The sequence below is a fragment of the Caloenas nicobarica genome, chromosome 3, assembly GCF_036013445.1.
Source record: "Caloenas nicobarica isolate bCalNic1 chromosome 3, bCalNic1.hap1, whole genome shotgun sequence".
NCBI lineage: Eukaryota > Metazoa > Chordata > Aves > Columbiformes > Columbidae > Caloenas > Caloenas nicobarica.
Genome location: NC_088247.1, coordinates 94781980 through 94798384, shown reverse-complemented (window position 1 = coordinate 94798384; position 16405 = coordinate 94781980). Strand labels below are relative to the sequence as shown.

Here is a 16405-nt window from a genome sequence, read left to right as displayed (position 1 = left end):
ACGTACCACTTTCCCACACTTCCAACTGGCATGCTAGATTTAAGTTTCTGCAGTACCCAATGCCCCAAACCCACTGGAAATCTGGTAAAAAAAATGGTTTAGCTGTTCTCAACTGGAAGACAGCTATGGGGAAAAAAAAAATCTTCCTTTAAGCAGTGTGCCAGATCACCCTACGAGGAGGAGAAAATTCAAGTTTAGCTTACAAACAGTCTAAAATAATGAAAAATATCTCAGAATTTCCTTCATGGTTTGTCTTTTATTTCACTGAATGAATCTAGCTTACTTATTTCAGATTTAAAAGACTGAAATACATCACATAGGAAAGCAGCAGTATGGATGCTTACTTGTTTATATGCTCTTTCATGAACTGAAGTACATGGAGCTCTTTAAGGGAGAGGAAGAGTCTCTCTAGTCCTCAAAAAGGGATTTCCAATATTGTAAAATTATGCTAGTAATATAGTAGTAATATGACTTGTGGTGACAGAAACATGTAGAAACAGTACTACAGTCTGTCATTTTTTAAAATACTTTGGAATAATCTACCCCAAATCAGGAGATGGATTCAGATTGGTGCTATGGTCATCACTACTTCTAAGGAGTTCTTTGTAATGGTATTTGTGAACTTGCAGACCTCTTAAGGCTAGAAAGGACCACATAGAATATCTCGTGTTCTCTTCTCTTCAGTACAACCATATCATTTCACCCAGCTGTGTCTCCATTGTTTGCTAAAGCATAACATCCACTCTCAGTTTGCAGACTTCAGGAAGTGGTAAGCTTGCTTTTCTTCGTAATAATTTGTTCCAGTGCCTGATAACTTCATTGGTAGCAACTGAGGAGTGTAACACTAATCTAGGTGGCAACCAAAAACTACTGGGAATAGATCTACCTGTTTAAATAATGGTATTCAAGATTATTAATGTCCTTTTCACCAGGTCTGTTAATCATGAAAGCAAAAAGGCTTTAAGAATTTATATTTTTTTAAGCAGCCACTACTTTTGTGAACTTTTTGCATTTGTTTCTCATCATTTGGGTTTCTAGAAGCTTGTAAAATTTGGAGGCAAATCCATGTTCTGGTTTCCATCTCCATAGGCCACAATGCTTTCAAACAATGACTGATACTTTCTTCTGTAGCTTTCCATGATTTCCATGCAGCCTTTTTTCATGATAGAATGGAAGCCTTCTTCTCACAATGAAATTATTCCCATATGGAGTCTTTGCTGGAAGTTCATGAGAACTCCTGCACATACACAAAAAAGGAATAAGAAATGTGAATAGTCTTTGGGATGCCACAAAACACATTTCCAGATAAAATAATAGTTTGAATTTTTGCAGACCTTTCCATCTTCAAAGCATTGGACATACATTCATCATCAGAAAAGATTAGTGATATTAAACATCATAAATGTTATTTTACTAACGTTCTGCTTCATCATCACTGTCAGATTTAGCTGCCACAGTTCAAGAGGTGATAAAACTGTTACGTATGACTGACAGTCTTAGCCTCTGTAGTGTACACAACTTTGACAAGTACATCGCCAGTAGAATTCTTGGAAATCTCACTCTGTGGAACAGGGTTAGGATATAGAAAGAGTGCGTCGTACAAAGGCTGACTGCTACCATATATTAAGACCAGGTGGTCTTAATGGGTGGGCTACAAGCCTTCCATCTGCCCTCCCTCTGTAAATCTGTACTTGCTTTGAAGCTTTACCCTTACAAGTTCTGAGTCCTTTATTAGAAGCTGAGGCTCAGCAGCACAGGGGATTAGCCTTTATTGTCTCACTCATGGCCAGGCCTGTCTGAAGGCCCTTTTTTTCTGTAAGAGGTGCTTATTGATGGCAGAAGTCCTGCGGAGGATAATTCCCAGAACACATCCATACATGGCAATGGACCACAGTGCGGAGACTCCTGAGCAAACCTGATGACTGAGATAGCCCTACAGCACATGGCAGCACTATGCAGAGAGGCTGTTAAGGTCTCAAAAGCAGCTCAGCCATGCTTTCACAGCCCTGCACCCAACTACGTTAGCCCTTGCTCTAGTTCAGACATGCTTTGATACAGCTCTACCAGTTCAGTGCCCATCTTACCGCGACTGCAGCACCTCCATAACAGTGACACATGGCCAGGTACCACCCGCTGCAGTGGACTGTTATAGTAGTCAGAACTTCGGAAATGGACACACAACAATGCTGAAAAGAAAGCAAGAAAGCACTTTTAAGTTCTACGTTTATCATCTGTCACGCTGACAGAGAGGGAAGCTAAAGTTTGACTTATTCGATCAAACTAAGCAATTCGAGCATCTTCTATCTAATTTTAGGCCAAACAAAATTGCATCAATCCAGAAGCAGCTGATAAATCAAAACCAGAAAAATAGGAATTAAAGCTTAGTTCAGGCCTTTCATCTTTATTACCTTTCTTTATGTGCATATGGTAGGTGTTCAACACTTTCGAAGTCTGTATGATATTCTCTTGTGCTTCAGGAGCTGTAGGGCTCTAGTTGTCTATAAAACAGCAACCTAACAGTTTCCTGTGACTGAGAGTTGAATGTGTTATTTGTTACCAGCTGGTTCACGGATAGATTGAGCCCAAGTCTTGGCTTTAAGTGATCAAACTTACTTTAAAACACTCGCTCATGGGGTGGATTCATGTATAGATAGAGAATACTGGCACAATATTTTATTCTGACTCTGGCCTATAACTTTTTTTTCTAAACTAATATTAAAACCAGAACCTATAATACACCAAATGCAGACTGCATTTTTTGGAAAGCTGATACCAAACGTAACAGTAAATGAACCCTTCAGAAAGGTTAAAGCTGCTTTCATATAAAACATTTTCTACCAGGAAATGGAAGTGGAATGTTGAACTAAGCATTTAACTTGAAAGAATCGTGCAAAGACTCCAATGGTTGCATTATCCTTTAAAATAAAAAAAGCAAAAGGCTTTTATGAGCATACAGAGCTCTAGTTTCATAAAAAGGGTATTATGGTGACAAGGTAAAGTGAATCCCAGTGTTTTTGATTTTTCATTCAACCTTCCAACAGCTTCCTCCCTCTGCATTAACCATTCTAGGGTGATGTTTCACAGTATTTCCGAATTCATCCAACAGTCCTGCTCCCTCCACTTCTCCCTGCATCCGTCTTTCCCTGGCATGCAGGCCCATTCCTTCCCTTCCAATTTGATTTTCACGTGGCTCCTTGGTGAACCCAATTGGATTACTAAACCAACAGAAAATTACTCATGTTTTTATTTTGCTGAGCTAGTTTTCTACTAGCTGGCAAAGTAAAACAGCTCCAGGGATGATATAGAAATCAGAGCTGGTGCAGAAGAAGCAATAGCTGAAAACAGCACTCCTAGATATTCTTGGGAGACCTCCAACTCTCAAAGCACCCATTCTAAGTAATGTGATTGCCTCTTACAAATACACTTACCATTTCCATTTGAAATTGTGGACCTGTTGTGCTAGCTTCTGCAAAAAAACTAACGACAGTAATCATACCAAACAGATTTACTACTTAGAGACACAACAAAGGTGAAGGGCAAACAGATACACCATAGGGTGATTGCACGCACTCTCAGTAGTAGACACTCTTGCATGAGGGCAGAGACCCATGCATCTTTATATTAAGCAATCAAAGAGTGTCTATTTACTGGATATATTTTTCTGCTTCTGGAGAGGGGAAAGGAAAAAAAAAAAGGCTTTACCGTTTCCTTGACTCCAGATTTTGATTCCTTCGTCATTCAGGGGTGAGTGGGTAAGCCATTCAAATAAGCCTCATACATTGAGCTACTGCTGATTTGCCAGATTCCAGTGTCCTCAAGTGTGACACAACATTATTATTCAGTGTCCTGTATTTAAAAATCAGAAGTGATTTAGTCTGGCTTTCTGCCATCCCACTTGCTGATACGTTGACACCATGTAAATAATGCATAGCTCTGTGGCCACAGTGCTTTCATGCCACATGCTGAAAGAAACAGACACCTGCTATTATTATTAGCCACATCTTAGATACCTTAAATGTGCAAAATGAACATCAAAATGCTGTGTCTCCAGCTCCAGACTTCTTCATTAGGGCTCAGAAGGAACCTGTGCATCCACTGAGATGAAAAACAGAGATTGCTGATTTACATCTCACATCTTTTAAAAGTCCCCCTTCTAATACTGTTGCTAAATAACTGAGTTTGTTAGCTAACACAAGAATTTCCACCAGCAAGACTTTTCTCTGTACGGTGTTGGCTGAAAAGGCCACCATTTTAGAAGAAATCTTAAAGAGCAACAGAAGACAGTTCTAGACTTCAAAATTCCAACTACGTAATTAATATCAAACACTGCTCCCTGCTAACATTAGCCAGTCTACTTCTACTCTTCTGATCATGTCAAAATGTAAGTCTAGCACTGTCCTCAGGGCATGCTTACTAAACCAAAGCGAAACTGTGGTTTCCATTGGGGGACACTGTAAAGCAAAGACAGCACATCTGATGTGTCACCCACTTCTTACATGACCGTCTTTGGTCATCTAAATGTCACACAACCTCAGTTATATTGAGAGCAGACAGCAATATATGCTGCTTCTCACAGGGCATTTAACAAGATTGAAAGTTATCTATATCACTGGTCCCCAACTATCATTACATACACCTGTCTGTCCACTCTTGTGGCTGCTAAGCAGAGAAAGTGGCTGATTCTATTTTTACCTTTCCATGGTGTACAACAGCAGAAAACTTGCTTGTCTTCTTCATTTCACTGAGCCTATACCGTCAGAGCAGGACAGTGATATGCATTCTCCGTGTGAAGACACACAGGTGTAACTGTCAAATCAGGAGAGACAACAAAACGATGAAAAATTATGAAAAGCAAAAATGAAGTCTTCATAGTTTAGAAGTTGGAATGGTTGTGTTGTTGTGAAGAACTCATCTCAGTCCCCGCTCCGTGGCCAGCACTAGGGAATTGCACCCATGTAGACATGCAGCTCCCTACCAACTTTAGATTCCCAAAGCCTGAAATAAAATAATATCTGGCTCCAAATCACTGAACTGTGCAACCAGATCATAACTTCTCAGGGAAAATTAGATATACAGCTCAAAATGCCTTGCTGAAATAAATTCCTTTAGAAACTTCGGAAACTAGCAAATATTTTAAAAGGGACAGTTCTTTTTGGTGTTGTTCTGTTGCTTTGGGTTTGTTTGGGTTTTTTTTCAGCTCCTATGAAACATCTAGAGCACACAGAAATTTGGTTTATTCCTACTCAAGGATGAGCACATTGTTCAAAAGGATCAGCATTTTGACAGTCCCAGAACGAGACCAATTCTTTCTGTTTTCTCCATTAAGAAGACCAGGAATCTTGTGGTCTCTTTTCAAAGGAATGTCATTGTCCAGAATCTTGCCTTGGAGATTTATTTGCACTATGTTATTTAGAGCAGAAAAAAACACTGGAATGACTTCCTAATTTATTTAATAAATCTGTTCTCAGTCTACTTTATTCGAAGCATTTTTATAGGCAGTTTCTTACAAGCCGTTCTACTCTGAAGCTCTGTAATTACACACACCCACCAGTCAAACTTTCTCTTGACCAGAACAGACTTGTAGTGACTGCAGTAAATTGAAAGGAAAAGTTTGGGGGAAAGAGTAGGTTGGTTGAGAAGATAACTTACTGGTCATGATGTGATTTCTGTTCTGACAGTTGCTATGGGTAACGTAGATGCCCCTCGCACAGAAGTGAGAAAGCCTGTCTTGTGGAGCTCTGGAACAGTTTTTGCTTTGCCTGGGGTTTGGATTTCACAAGGCTAACTAGATTGCCCTCATCTAGGAAACCCTGGGGGTAAAGCCAGATGGTGTCTGTGTGCAAGCTGGAAAGAGTAAAAACTGGGAAAGGGTAGTGGCTGAAAACTAGGGAATAAAACCCACCAAACTAGACAAGTGGGTGAAATGTAAAAAGTTAACAAGAAGTTATGAAGTGGCACAACAAGGGTAATGAAGTGTGCTCACCACAGGAAAAAACGTGGGTATTTTGAAAGGAATGTCAAATGTATTTGGATCTTTTTTCTAAAGTTCATTCAAAGCTTCGTTCAGCAAAGTCTACTCTCTTCTTCCTCAATGAAAGTCTTGTGAGAATTCTATTAGTATCAGAAAATTCCTCTAAATTCCTGTTGCCAGATATATGCCTCTATACACAAGAATAAATTAATTATTCCAAACAAGTCCAGTGCTAGACAAGTAGCAAGTAAAAATAGCACAACTCGCACATTCTTACTAAGAGCGAGCTCAGCAGTCAGCAGCACTGCCTGAATGGTCAACTATAAAAGCTTCTGTTACGTGTTAACTTGATTTGACTGTTTCCTCTACCAAAATGTCCTATTTAAGCAATATAGAATGTACAGGTAAGCCTCATATTTTGTGTAGCTGAAAGTGTGTCAGCACTGAAAAGAGCAAAATTTGGGTAAATGTGACAGACTGACAGCAGTAATGAGTCTCTTTGACAGGAAACGGTGCACTCTTCCTGCCGTCGTGGTTTCCCTCTCGATGGTGGAGGGGGACAGAATGAGGGAAACAGAGACTCAGCCGCATTCAAAGGCAAGATCTTCCAATGGTGAGACTCTCTTCCATTTTATCTGATGTCCATATTTACAAACCTGAGCACATGTGGTTTCACAGAAACATTCAGAAGGGAAGATAGAGGCGATGAGCAGCACATGCACGACGTGTTTCCTGTGGCAGCTGAGAAGAGCGTGAGGGACGCCAGGCCAGGCTGGTGGGGCAGCAGCGAGAGCTGTGGCACACAGATGGTGACACCACCAGAGCTGTGGCAAGGAGCTGGGTGTGAGGGCACAGGATGCACACACACACGAGCCCAACTGGAGTCCAGTAGCAGCTCATTTCCTTGCTTGTAAGTTGAGTCGTTTGCAGACCAGTTTCGAGTGGCACACAAAATAGCTTTTTTTTTTAATACACATAACAATTATTGCCCCATCCATACCGCATTTTGAACATTTTCTGTGATAAACAGTGCTAGATTTTTTTTTCTACTATCAAGATTTTAGATTACATATCTAAAAATCATGCACAGTTTCACATAGAGATGTAATCTCTGCTTGACTGTTTACAATTCCAGTGTTATACTCTTTCTTCTCTGTTCACTTTGGCTAATGTGGCTTGATGATTTCACTCTGTGTTTTCCCTTTTAAATTGTATACATCAGATAGCACATATTCATACTTCCCTTCCCTCATGTGACACATTTTCATGATGCAGAGTGACAATGTGGCAGACTTACTTATTAAAAGAATTAGCCTTGACCTACTCTACAGCATTTCTCAAAAATTTGCATGGATTTTTACAGAATAAATTAGGGAATACAAGGTATTGATGGTACTGTGCTTGCAAACATTAAATCCTGTGTGTTACATTTCTGCAGAAGATCAGTACTCACTCAATTAGTCTGATGATCCCCTTGTCATTTAAAGTTAATTCCATTTCTGAAACAGCCTCTTTAAAACTGTGTTATCTGCTTCATCTCTGCGCTAGCCTGCTATCTCCGATATGACTGATGCTTTGGAAGACATTGCCGTGAAAGGAGACTATGCTTGCAGCAGAGTACTTGCAAGCTGATGAACTGTCATCCATCTTCTCTTTTACAGTATGTGCTGGTACAAACAATGGGAAAATCAGATGCTTATTCAGGCTGCATTGAAAAGTAGTGAATCAGAGTTTCATTGAAAATTTGCTGAGGGCACTAGGCTGTAATTTTAAAAGTGTTGAATGTTCCAGATAAATGTATTCTTAGCTTTCTGAAAAGGGCCTAGGCACTTTAACTCCACTTCGTTCAGCTCAAGGCAAGTGCTTTCAAACTCCTCAAAATTGCAGTAGTCAACTACTTGAATGTTAAATTCCTAGATACCCTTAGAAATCTGAACCCCAGTTCTTGCTGACCAGTAGTCTTAGCCTTGCCAGCTAAATTCAGTCTCAAACACTGTACTGTATGAGTGCTACCTACCTACCCGTTAGAACTAGGTCATTGCCACCCATCTGAACAGTGCCTCAGAAGTAATAAATGAGAAATATCCCTCTTGGCCTCTATTTGAAGTTATGACATATAGGTAAAAAGCTAACCATACTATTGCAACCATCCTAGCCCTACAGTCTTACCATCCTTCAGACCTCTAAATAAGCACCAAAAAAAAAAAATCTTTCTGACAGTCTTTCCTCAGGCTGGGTATGAGTGATCTGACAACATCCAGAAAGTTGTTATGAAAAGAGATTGTGAAACAATTTTTCATGCTAGGAGCATTTCTTTATTCTAAATAGGTTGGGGTTTTTTAATTTTATGAAAATGTAACAACATTCCAAGCTAGGATCAATGTGTCTGAAATGACACACTTCAGTTACAAAAAATTAAAAAAAAAAAAAAAAAGTAGCAGGTTTTTTCTAAAGACATTAGAATTTGTGTTTTTTAGATTATACCAATGGAAGATCTAGCAAGCCAAAGCGCTTTCCTTTTCAATTCCAACTAAATCATACACTGTTTGGAGTGGAAATTTGGCAGGAAACTCTGTTGGATTATGCCCACATTGTGGCTGCACTGATTTCTTTATCCTTTTTTGATAGATGGACAACTGGCTGAGCCTTGAATATCTTCAGCGGTGCTGATTCCAAAGTTTCAGTTGGCAGCTAGTTTCCTTGGCTATGGATCCCTATGTTTATAAATTTTTCCCTGATATATAATCCAAATTTCCCCCTCACAATGCTTAGGACCACTTTTTTTATTATTACTTTTTTCTTTCTTTCTTTCTTTGTTGTTAACTAATGAGAATAATCAAATATCATCTCTTTTTTTGTTTCCTTTTTATTATGGACAAAAAGAGGTCACTTCAAACTTCCTGGAATTAATGTGATTAATTCTCTCAATTTAACCTCATACTATGGGTCTTATTTTGCGAGCCTGCCATCACTTTTCTTACGTAGCTCAAGATTAAGCCAACTTTTTTTTAAACAAAATATCTAAAACCAGTCACAGTATTTTAGCATACGACCATAAACAAGACTAAAGTTTTCCTTTCTTATTATGTATATTTCCATGGATCATGCTGTATAAAAAGTTAGCTGATTCTGTGGACCTTTCATCAAGCTAGAAAATGTCTGAGTTTGTAGAGCTGAAAAATGCCAGTGCTACAAAAAGGAAGATGCTGATCATTGAGACAATATTTGGAGAGACTAATTCTAATCAGCAAAGCAATGATCCCACTGAATTGGGAGGCTGATGTCTCTGGAATCACTACAAAACAGTTAAGTAGGATCAGGGAAGGAGACATTCATTTTAAAGAGAGTAAAGACCAGGTGACAAAAGGAGCAGTGGACTGCAAATTAGCACTTTGAAAAGCTGGTGAAAAGGAGAAAGTTTTAGAAGCTGAAGAAGGGCCTAAAAGTGGCTAAAGAGTTTTGGGGAGCTGTTTGTACATTGGGAAGCTACAGAAGATGACATTAGCCATGCAGTGCTGAGCTGTGTCACTCAACAACAGCTCATGGCCGAGAACCCTGGGAGGAAGGAGGCCAAACGGCATCCTGACTGCAGAGAAAGGTGAAGTAAGCTAAGTCCTATCTTCCTTCCATACAATTCCTACCTGCTAGCAGTTTCTTCCTCAGTATGTGCAGAGTTTTGTGCGTTGCCCCCCACGGTGCCCAGGTGTGTTCCTCGGTGCAGTACAGGACATCTTTTCTGGATATATTCCATTAGGTGCATGAGGTAACAGAAGTTCTTTGGTGGTCCTAACCCTGGGTTGGATTTTCACAAAATCATAACTAAATCAAAGGTAGTAAGTACCTGGTAGCTTCTGGCCATCCCACTAAACACCTACTTGCCCTAAGCATCTTTAAATTGACCGCAAGTGCTGCAATTGGTCATTATAGCTTCATGAATCAGACAACGGGATGTGTGAACACGCGCAGAAAGATGGATCATGATGGTATGACCCTGGGAGTCTTTTCTATTAAAGGGATGAGCACTTGGTTCAGACTGTGTTTGCTCAAGCTTCCAGACACATCTCATTCTCATCAAACATGCTCATACGACTAACGGGAGCTGTACCAGAGTGTCTCCCATGCAGTCATTAATCTAATTTGCCAAGGCATTCTCACACTATTAACCTTTCTAGCTACAATGCAATCTTTCCAGCCACAATGTAATCTTTGCATTTTGTCAGTATTTCCACAGTACCAAAGGTGCCAAGACCATTCAAATGTTTTTGACAATTTCTCTAGTTCAGTTCCGACCATGAAAATTAACTCAGCCAATTCCGAATATAAAAGAACTGCTTCATATGGGCATTCACCACCTGCAATGACAATTAAATAAGCTGGTTTAGGGTAGGAGTGTTATAGCCACTGAATAGAAAACTCACAATAGCCTCAGAGCTGACCTTGTTTTGCCAGGTAGCTTTTAGCCACCACACCATTTCCTCTGTGCCATGAACCCTTTAACCCCTGCACATGCATCTGGATCAATGTGTTCAAGGAACACTTATTTCTGCATCTCACTGACTCCTATCATCAAGCTGAAGGTTACCAAAGTCTTCTTTTCACTATAGGACTGTCGCTTTTAGGACGTGGGAAATGTGGTTCTTTTTTTAAATAAAGGAAGTCTGACTAATTCTGTAAAGCCACAAAGACCAAACTCTGCCTACACATTTATTCCAACACCTTACATCATTTCAGCTTTTTAAGTTCTGATGTCCAAAATAACCTTATTGAAATCACAGAGCTTTTAAACAACCAAGTCCATACAGGGGAATTGTCTTCCTGGCACTGAGGACAAAATTCCACAAATCAAAACACTATAATTGAAAGTTTTCTTTAGACTCTAAGAATTTCTTGTGCCTCCATCTGCCTGCTCACTAATTTGCTGCTAAGCATTACTACTGTGTACAAACTGTTAACCAGCATTGCTACCAGGTTGAAGAGGCACTGCATTCAGTCTGACATTGAGAAACGTTCTGCCTTGCTGGAATTGCTATTTTTGCATTTACATTTGCATCTTTCACTGGCTTGCTGTAGGATGCCACATATCTAGTTCACAATCTGAAGCCTGAAACTACAGTCTTTGACAGAAGTAGATAGACAGGCCTGTTCTCTGGTGGAACTCTTCCCACTGATGTGCAGTCTAGAGGAATGCCATTTCAAAATCATTCCTGACTAAAATGTTTGCATGGCCATTAGGACGGCTAGCAAGGCAGCAGAAGACCTCATGCTCTTGGGCTGCTGCTAACGTGTGTTTTCTTTCAGGTCTTATCTGCTTCAGCCAGTACCAAAGCACTGAAGCATGGGCCAGAGCAAGCTCACTGATGATCAATGAAAACACAAGTTGAGCACAGTGACCTTGAAGAAACAACGGGGGACTATCTGCATAGCTGTGGCCAGCCTTCTGGCCACACAAGCTACCCACCTGAGCAGCAAGGTACCCGCTACACACCTTAGGATATCAACAGATGTATGGCAGACCCAGGATCAATTAGCAGGAGATAATCAGCTCACCACGGGTCCATGGACAGATATGTAGATGCTGAACCTGTCAAGTCCTAGGACAACCTGGCAGTATGAATTTCAGCAGCAGATAGGGGTGCTAATACACTATGGTCTTCCTTGCTTACTGACCAGCACACCTTGCTCAGAGGTTTCCAGTCCTCTTGAGCTGGGGTGGTCAATCCTCTGGTCCTATTCAGTCACTTATAGCCTATGGTCTGGTATCTGAACAGCACTTGCTCCTACTTCCATATCACATCTAAGGGAAGTGAGGGCTTTAAAGCCAGAATCCCTTATTAAGCAAAAGGAATACTGTCAGGGCTTTTTGAGGTTCAGGGACACTGGACCTTGCCACCTCCAGATCAAACCAGTCAAATATGGTGACATTTCAAGCACGAGTTCATTTTTGATGTGGTTTTGAGGGTGATAGAAAGTTTGTTTTTAGGTGGATGAAATCTGAGGAATCAGGCCAGCTAGATTAACTCCTGAATACTTCCTAGTATAGCTCAGATGGATCAAGTTCTGATCTGAACAAAGCATTAGGGTAACTAGAAACCCTGTTAATATATGTACATATAGTCACTAATTTAAATAGAAGCAATTGCTGACAACAATACTTAAAATTTACAGAGCTCTTTATACCTGGGATTTTAACAGAACTTAGTCAAAATTTAACTAACCATTTTTAAGTCTATGGTAAAACTTCCACTGACAACTGCAGAAGCAGGTTGAGGCCTCACAAAAACTTTTTTGAAAAATTTTTAAACTTTCACCTCACTGCTTTAAAACATTTTGCAAGCACATACACCTCAGAGGTTTTATAAAGGTGATGAGCAAGCTAAAACATATGAGGAAGAAATAATTTGTTCTAAACCACAGAAGAAATCTGTGTCAGTGCTAGAAACTGGACTCAGAACTGTTGATATCCTGTTCTTCTCTGTGGCACGGGCAAGTCTTCTCACTGAGCTTTCAAGTCCACAAGGCAGAAATGATATTATCAGTGAGTTAAAGCTGTTTGAATTGTTTATGAAGAAAAGTGGACATGATGGTACTTGTAGCTCTACAGCTTTCATTTCCTTATTACAAAACGGAAGAAAACTCTTACTTTAAAGCATCCATTCTAGCTTAGTCAGGCTGAGTTTAAGTGCTTAATGCACTTTAAGTAGGGACCATAGTAATGCTAAAAAAAATACGTGGTTTTTTCGGATCCTTTCAAGTATCACAGTTAAATTTTTAAGGGAAAAAAATAATCAATAGACATTGTCAGAAGCACACAGAAAACATTTCAAATTTTCTTTCTATTTTATCTTATAGAAATCAGGAAGGCAAATAGATTCTTCTCCCTGAAATGCTTACATTCTCCCTGAAAAAAAAACAGAGCGTGTATAACTACACAGCTGATTTTCAGCATGCAACCAGTTCTTTGGGAAAATGAAGAAATGGTGTTTAAAATAATAATTAAAAAGGAAAGGGGGCGGGGGGGGGGGGGGCGGGGGGGGAGCGGGCAGAAAAAGGGTAAAAGAAAAAGGGGTAGAAAAAAAAAAGCACCAGAAACTAGACAGTGACAAAATGGCATTGAGGCAGATTTCAGGAAATATATTTTCTTTTCCAGTGTTACATTCCAAGATATTTTTAAATCATAGATATTGAAAACAGATTCCCATACAATTCTTAATCAGTTACAGTAGTTACCAGAGTTAGTGGTTCCTAACATGTGGCAAAAATGTAATATTTCTAACTTAAGCCATGTCATGCTGGTATTTTACCAGCATTCTTCATGCTATTGTTACTGTTCCACTAGTTTCATGGCATTTGATTCTTTCTGAATGTAAGAACATAGTATCTCCCCACAGCAAGCAGTCTAATCATAATAACTATGGCTCTTTTCATCCTGCTGTCTCAAGGTACTCTGATCCTCACCCCGATTTTGCAGATGGAGAAACTGCAACTCAGGATAACGAGGTGACTCTAGAGTCAGCCAGTGGTAAACTTGCTGTAGGGCCTAGAATGGAAAAAACATCAATAAAAGGCAGCGTTGCTCCCTCACTCTGGAGCTGGCATCCAAACACACCAGACACAACCGATGCCCAGCGCTGTCATCCCCTTGGAGGCCGGAGCTTTGGATGGGGACCCCTGAAAAGGGGCGACTGTCCCCCACTGAGGCCAGGGAGAGGGATGTTCCCCTGGCAAGGTGACGCCCTGGTCCTTCCACTACCACTTCAGACAGTGTCCCTGGACAGAAAGGGACACAGCGAGGTACAACTTCCCCCACAGAAGCCATGACCCACCACGTCTGACATGTGGCACATGCCAGTCCTTACCCCTGTGATCTGCACCAGATTCAGATTTTAGGAATCCACATGCGTTGGGGTGGCACATTAAGTCTTTTATTAAAAAATAATATTAAAAGTATTACTCATCTGTGAGACACTTGTAATTATTTAGTGAAGCTTACTGTTTATACAAAACACATTTAAATAAATCACATTAACAAAATCTACTTGATTAGATAAACAATTTGTATCCAATATTTAATATTTTAAAACCCCTTAAACACTTAATTTTACAATGAAGTAACGAGAAAATTCTGAGATAAAAGCTATAAAAAGAGACTTGAACTGTTCATTGCATGGTGACAGAAGAAGAAAGAGAAAGAGAAAGAGAGAGAGAAAGAGAAAGAGATCTTGTAAACCTTTGCTAATTAGCTATTGTAAAACAAAGTAGAGTTATGCATAAAAGTTCAAAACAAGAGTTGCTGTCATTAATGCACAATAATTCAGAAGAAGCTGCAAAATCCTAAAGAGGTGCCATTTACAACACTGGATGGGATTTCTGTTCTGCACCAACAGTGCAAAGAATGCAAAGTGGCAAATCACATGTTTTCCCAAAAATTCAGTTTGGGAATGGCCAGCATGATTATAATACTGGGCAGGAAAGATGGTGATGGGTGAAGGACATGAAATCTGGAAAAGCTGGATAATTATGTTTCAAAATTGACACACTATTTTTACACACACACAATTTAAATATATATAGATACACATATGAGTTGAGTTTTTAATTTAATTTACTTTCAAGTTAACCTGAATCTGATTGTTTGGTTTTTTCAACAATATCACTTTTCCTCACATTCTCTGAGGTTAGAGGTTAAAAAAAAACCCAAAACACCAAAACACTAACACCTGACGAACAGTAAGTAAAAGCTCATTCCCGGACACACAGGGATGGTTATCTGCCTCCTGCATAAAATAAAATTCAACTGTGGCTAGCAAAGTAGCAAAGTACTGCTGAATTATCTGATGCAGATGCTGCAGATGAGTTAAACATTTTGAAATAATCTTCTTACCTTACAACTGTTATTAATACACTTCAAATGCAAATTTTACTTTTCTTAATCCAGAATAGGAGTTTCTGAAGAGCATGATAGGTATCTGGATTGAAAGTTGTCAGCTTTATTTAGAAAGAAGATATAGTTTTTAATTGAAATGCTAGATTTAATATTAAACAATTGATTAAGATGATCCGATGTTTCTGAAACTTCACCAGCAGAGTCACAAATACAATTACAAGAATGTGGCCTCTCTTTTTCATGTATTATCTATGAAATCTATAGAAATGAAACTAAGCATAAGCTAACGGTATCCACTGCCCTTCCAAAAACACTGATGTCCATGCTCACTGTATTTGCTTTCTTGCAAGGACGTCAGCAATATATTTAGCACCAGAGTGGAAATCGGGGAGCTTAGACTAAAAGACTCATATTACATATTGCAGGTCTCATATTCCCACTCTTGTGCTGCTGCTGGATTTATGGCCTGCTCGTTTCATGGTTTCTTTTAAAGCATTTTGGCAGACAATTGCTTCTCTGCCTAAAACTCAATAACAGCTTTAGTATGATACCCTAGATGCACAAAGGAAGGCTTCCCCAGAAAGTCATACTGTTTTTCCAAAAGAAAAAGGGAGGGGGGAAGGTGTTTGTTTTGAAGTCACAAGCAGATAAAGCAGTAAATGAAAGGGGAAATAATTGTATATAGAATAAACACGATCATTTCTGCTGCATATATTCAATGTAATCGTAATACAGGGTGACTCTGTATGAGAGCGGGTGAGGTCTTAGACACATACAGAGTTAAATATAGAGATGCTGTTGAGATACTAGAAGCTGGGATATCGCTGTTGACCACAGAGAGCATCTTTCTGGGAAGTTTGCCAAGGAAAAAACAGGGAGAGCTAAGTCGTCACTGCTGCTTTCCCTATGCCAGGGAAAAACTCTAGTTGCTGTAACTCTTACCAACAGGAAATGCACCGACAACTTTCAAAGTACAAAGCAAATCAGTGCTAACGAGACAAATCAAGAAACCAGTGCTGAGAAGGAGTTCAAAGCACAGAAGTAGAAATGCTTCAGCACTGTCTGCATTATCAGCTTAGGACTGGGGCAACTGCACCACTGCTGGCTTTTTTGCACAAAACAGGCTTCACAGACTAAAGACAGAACAGCAGGGGAAAAGGCTTCAGATGCAGAGTTACAGCAGGAGAAACCAGGGAGATTGTAGAAGCAAAAAAAAAAAAAAATCTTTTGAGCAGCACTTTTGCCTTTGATAAGAGGGTACCAAGAAGAACTGAAACCCTGGAGGTACAGTAATAACAACAGAAGACAATCAAGAAAATATTCATATAGAGCTGAATTTCTCCAGTGGGCAAAAGGAGAGGGAAAGGTAACAACACTGGTCACAGTGTAGCCCATAATCAGAAAAAGATGAAAAGGATCCCAGCCTACGACTCCCTATATTGTACTAGGGGACACAAATTGAGAGGAAGGACAATGACAAAAGCTAATGGGAGCAGGAAAATGTCACATCCTACATTATTTCAGTACTTCTTTTCTTCCTTATACAGAAA

General features: G+C 39.7%; 1 long non-coding RNA gene across 2 annotated transcripts in view; it reads right to left on the bottom strand.

Annotated features, from left to right (window-relative positions):
* Window positions 1-268: 268 nt before the first annotated feature.
* Window positions 269-16405, bottom strand: part of LOC135987509 (uncharacterized) — a 51788-nt gene continuing 35651 nt past the window's right edge. For both annotated transcript variants that reach the window (XR_010606019.1, XR_010606018.1), the window contains 5 exons: window positions 4693-4806; window positions 4011-4095; window positions 3703-3846; window positions 2085-2186; window positions 269-1237 (listed from right to left, as the gene is read on the bottom strand). This is a non-coding gene — a long non-coding RNA (uncharacterized LOC135987509). The remainder of the gene's footprint in view (window positions 1238-2084; window positions 2187-3702; window positions 3847-4010; window positions 4096-4692; window positions 4807-16405) is intronic.